This window comes from Scylla paramamosain, chromosome 15, assembly GCF_035594125.1.
Source record: "Scylla paramamosain isolate STU-SP2022 chromosome 15, ASM3559412v1, whole genome shotgun sequence".
Classification (NCBI taxonomy): Eukaryota; Metazoa; Arthropoda; class Malacostraca; order Decapoda; family Portunidae; genus Scylla; species Scylla paramamosain.
This window is the reverse complement of record NC_087165.1, coordinates 5,378,655-5,383,922: the sequence shown is the minus strand read 5'-3', so window position 1 is coordinate 5,383,922 and position 5,268 is coordinate 5,378,655. Positions and strand designations below refer to the sequence as shown.

Genomic DNA, 5,268 nt, shown 5'->3' with positions numbered 1-5,268 from the left:
TAAGATGGCTGGCTAAGTGCGAACAAGTGAAAAAGAGATCTGGTACACCTCTGTGGGTTGTGAGGCATGCATTCGCTCCTGTGGGTTGTTAAGCGTGTGTTCTCTCCTGTGGGTTGTTAGGCGTGTATTCTCTCCTGTGAGTTGTTAGGCGTGTATTCTCTCATGTGGGTTGTGAGGCGTGCATTCTCTCCTGTGGGTTGTTAGGCGTGTATTCTCTCCTGTGGGTTGTTAGGCGTGTATTCTCTCATGTTGGTTGTTAGGTTTGTATTAAGTTTCTGTGGCTCCTCTGTCATCTGCGTCAGAAGTATCTGGTTTGGAATGCACAGAAGAGAGAGAGGGTGCAGGGTGCATGGCAGCTCGGTCCAGGCAGTGTTCTGGAATACATGAGTAGGGAATCTAGGAGTATGGAATCTAGGCACACCAGGAAATACTATCACATATCCTGAGTATGTTTAGGTGTCTCAATGCTCATAAAAAAAAAAATTATTCTAGGTTATTGTAGTGACGAATATAATAATAAATGGGAATAGTAGGACGAAGTTGTGAAAGTTCTGTCCTGACTCACAGCATTTTCTTGGTGAAGGAAGCAGTACTTCTTCTTTCTCAACTCCCGCCGGTGCCCTCTGATCTTGTTACGGCGCCACAGCTCATGTCAGTTTATATTTTCCTCATAATTATCTATTTCTTTTGGCATCGTGAACATTTTTTTTTTTTTTAAGTGAGAAATGCACGCACTTAGATAATTCGAAGTTAACTCTGTAGGCGAAAAGTGACAAACTCCTCAACCTGACAGGAAGACGCAGCATGGCAGTCTTGTTGGTACCCGACGGTGTTCTCCTACCCAGATGAGGCGTGGCAGGGGACGAAGGGCGACGTGTGTGTGTGTGTGTGTGTGTGTGTGTGTGTGTGTGCCCCAAGGTTGGCAACACCGTCGCGCCAAAGTCCGGGTTAATATGAAGCCGATTGTGGCGACCACTTCAATTTGATTTTGTTCCCAGCCTTGTTTTGTCCGCCCCGACCCGTTCCCATCCTGGCCGCGCCCCTGTCCCCACCCTCCGCCACAGATCAGCCGTGAAACAATCGTGCTCAGACTTGGTCTTGACAACAATTACTCCCAGACAAAACGCAGCCTGGAGGGGCGCCGCTGCACCGGGCGGTTGAAGGCACTCGTCCTCCCTTCCTCCCCTTAATGGCTTATGAATGAGAACCTAAATAACAACGAGGCTTTCCTGCACCCCATTTGAAACCACAGTACAAAAGTCAATGTTACACTTCTTGCGTTGTTGCTCTATACCTTCAAAGATTGCGTGGCTCAGCACCAAGAATGCATACGAAAGATTGCGCTGGGTATATTAGTAGGAAGACAACGGCTAACTCACGGGTTGTGGTCAGTCTAAGATATATTGGCCGGGTTTCATTCAATCAATAAATGAACGAAGAGCAACAGTAGTGTTGAGCGAACCCCTTCCCTCGCGTGATAGCCAAACATATTTTGCATTATAAGTATTAAAAAGTATTAACAGGCACTATAAGGATATATGAAAATGTATCATTAACTCTCACCGTTTGCTATAGTTATTGTTAAATTTCAGTAACTATAGACACTTTTAATTTATGAAGATCAAAATACATTCACTAGAAAAAAACAAAAAAATATTAAGTACTGTGAGTGTCGCCTTTTGAAATTGCAGACAAAATTTGCACAAGACTTTCATTAACATTAGAAATGCCACTACAGTCAAATAGTTAACAAATATTTATGACTAACAGTATTGAATAAAAATAAGAAGGAATAACTTCCTAACCCAAAACTTGAGTTCTTTTGTCTTCTTCAGGATGAGGCGCCGCGGCATTAAAGAATGCTTCGTAAAGCACAGTGGACGGGCGGCCGTGGCAGCCTGGGGGCAGCAGGTGGCGGTGCACGACCAGAGAATGGCTGCTTAGAAAATGGCCTGACCCGAGTAGCAGGAAGTCCGACTGATAGGGTGTAGTCGCACGTTAAGGATTCATGCCTCGAGCCGCTGGTGTTTTGAGCTTTGCTGGACTCGAGAAATTTACATGTGTCGACTCTTGCCTCCGTTATAAGAGAGTCGTTTCAAGAACCATCTCGAACTTGCATCTGACTTAAAACAAACCTACATTCTCGCTTCTCTCCTTCTCTCTTCCCCATCATCACTGCGTCTTTTCCTTCATCATATTCTTCCTTGAAATAATTATTTCACTCTCCCTTTCATCTCTGCTTCCATTTTTCCTTATTACAATCTTCTGGCTCACCTTCCCTCTCATCCTCGCCATACCCTCATCCATTATTATTATTCTCACTTGCCAGTACCCTTTAATATCCCCCTTTTCTTTCCACATTTTATATCTTTTTCTTTCCTAACTTTATCTCCTTTCATTCCATACTTCCCTCCATTCGTCCTCCTCACCCTTTCTCTCCCACGCACCCTTCCTTCCTTCGTCTCTCCCTGCCTCCCTCCCTCCCTCTCTTAGTCGCTAATGTTTCAGCGTCTTGATATGTGGCCGATTCTTTTGTCCGCCTCCGTCCGGCCATGAATTGAGAACCGTTGAAAGTTGTTACATAGTGGAGGGTGGTGGAGGGGACTTCAGGGGCACTTCATGGGGCTTGGGGGGCTTGAGACGAGGGCTCCCTACACTCTCTCTTTCGAGTCGCTCTTTATTTGCATACCTCGACGCCGCCGCCACCGCAACTGAGACAGAAAGAGTGAGTGAGAGAGAGAGAGAGAGAGAAAGAGAAAAAAGGAAAGGGTGCGTTTGTTATTTCTCTTGTTATGCTTGCCTCTCTGTGTGTGTGTGTGTGTGTGTGTGTGTGTGGGTGTATGGCGGCGCCCTTGAGAGGTTGGTGTTGAGAGGAGTGTCGCAGTGGCTATCACAGGCCCCGGGAGAGGGTGGTAACGGTCGCCTCATTACACACAGACAAAGGGGGACGGGATGGCTTAGCGAACTGGCTTAGTTAAGTTAGTTGCCTGTCTTCCGCGGCCAATGTGGAGAGTGGGAAAGGAAAGGAAGGACGTGTGAGGGTGGTTGGATTTCTGCACACACACACACACACACACACACACACACACACACACACACACACACACACACATATCAATATGGATAAGGAAAGACAGACAATCGGAAGGCACAGACACACAGAGAAGGACACAGACAAAGAGATGGGTAAACAATGGGCATAGACAGACTTACGTGAAGGCAGACACAAAAATGGACAGATAGGCAGGCAGGCAAAGAGGGCATACAGACAAACAGAGGGAAAGGAACAATCAGCGGTGAAGACACAGACATACAGGCTTTCAGAATGTGAGACAGACAGACAAACAGACATGCAGAGATAGGACGTACCGACAGAGCACCGGACAGAGACGGGCTGTCTGGAGGTCACGAATCATGAGATTGTTTTTACGCCGCATTTCATCTGCCATTTCATCATTGCCATCTGCGTTCATGCTTCTCTGGGATTGTTTTGGTAATCTACTGTCTGCGGTACCAAAACAGCATTTGTTGATAATTATTCTTTATTGATTTAATGTTCCATGTCTATTCCTCATCAATATTGAGTTTTCTATCGATTCTTGGATTTTTCCATGATTTCCGCCAAAATAGACATTACTTATCCCCAGCAGGATTCGAACCCGCGGCCTCTGGATTAGAAATCCAGCGCGCTATCCACTGCGCCATGAGGACTGTTATGTAATATTATTTTCAAAGCCAACATCATAAAATGAGAAAGCGAGAGAGATGTTTACAAGGAAGTCGGGACGGAGACTTTGCCAAGAACGAAGTACAACTTGTGTAACGGACGTGCGCGAAAGACGGGCAAAGACGGAATGATGAAGATACAAGATGCTAGTAAATACATACACCAAAATTCAAACTGGTACGCATATAATCAGAAAAGCATAAAAAAAATCAGACTGGCACCTTCACAGCAGCCGGTAACAAATGCGGCCAAACAAGCGCATACCCCGCCACCGCATTCCCAGGAAAATTAGTGTCGATTCCCACCTGACTTCTGAGAGCGGCCAGTGTTCCGCGCCCCCGGTAACCTCATTAATTGGCTTTGTTATTCGCGCTTGACGGAGTGGCCAGCCGCGTGTTGCGTGTTTGCGGCTGTCACTACATGGGGGAGGGAAGGGACAGGTGTGGGTGGAGGAATTAGACCCGCGGGAGAGTGAGTGGGATGGAGGGAGGCGGGCAGGTGGTATATGAACTGTAAAGGTATTGGTAGCAGTGGTGGGAATACAGCAAGGGTAGTAGTAGTAGTAGTAGTAGAAGTAGTGTTGGTGGAGACAATGGCAGAGGAAGACAGATATTAGCTTTAACATTCATATAACGATTGATATAGTCGCACGATATTTTTCTTGATTACTGCGAGACACTCCAAAAACATTTGCTAGATAGTGAGTGATTAAAACTGATATTGCAACGATTTTCAAATTTTTTTTTTTTTTTTTTCTCACGACCTTGTTATTCGTTTCACTGCAGATAGATATTGTTTTGTTCTTCCTCACATTCGCATTCTTCTTATTCTTTCCATTCCTTTTGTTAAGGGTTGCTGTAGCACACGACCCGTCTGCACATCATCCTGTTTTTACGTCTCCTGCTACACACACATCAAACGCATGTCTTCCCTTCACACATCCAGCTCTTTCATCTTCCTCTGTGCCTTTCTGGTGGGGTTCATCTCAAGCATCCCCCCCAGATTCGTATAGCATAGAAATTGCTCCTCAACTCCTCCATCTGTTTCCCTTCATTCCCATCAAATATCTATCATGTTCAGTCACCCACATCTTCATCAACTTGTCACCCACCCGTCACCATCACCCACTATTCACTCCCATTCACCTCTTTACTTGTAATGGCCACTAAAGACTCTCATCATCACCCGTCACCCATCATCACTGAATGCTTCTTATCATCATCACCATCGCCATCACCAGTTATTCCTATCACTATCACGTAGGCACCCATCTTCTCCCTGTCGTGGTATTCGATATTTCTTTGATATACTCGGTAGTTCGTTCCTGATTCACGGAGGTGTCTGCGCTGGAAAGGCAGCGTTCTCTTGTAATTCTTCCTGGCGCTGTGACCTCCTTGTTACGACGCCACGACTCATCAATTTCCAGGTTCAGTTTCACCAGGTCATCATCATTCATCGATGTAGTCTTCATGATGTCAACCTTTATCGCTCATCGCTAGTAATCCAGCAAGCGAAAAGTGACCTGTAGACAATATTTTCAT

General features: G+C 45.7%; 1 non-coding gene across 1 annotated transcript; it reads right to left on the bottom strand.

The window, feature by feature from the left end:
- Positions 1-3,638: 3,638 nt before the first annotated feature.
- Positions 3,639-3,711, bottom strand: Trnar-ucu (transfer RNA arginine (anticodon UCU)). Its single transcript has one exon. It is a non-coding gene; the product is annotated as a tRNA-Arg (tRNA).
- Positions 3,712-5,268: the final 1,557 nt, after the last annotated feature.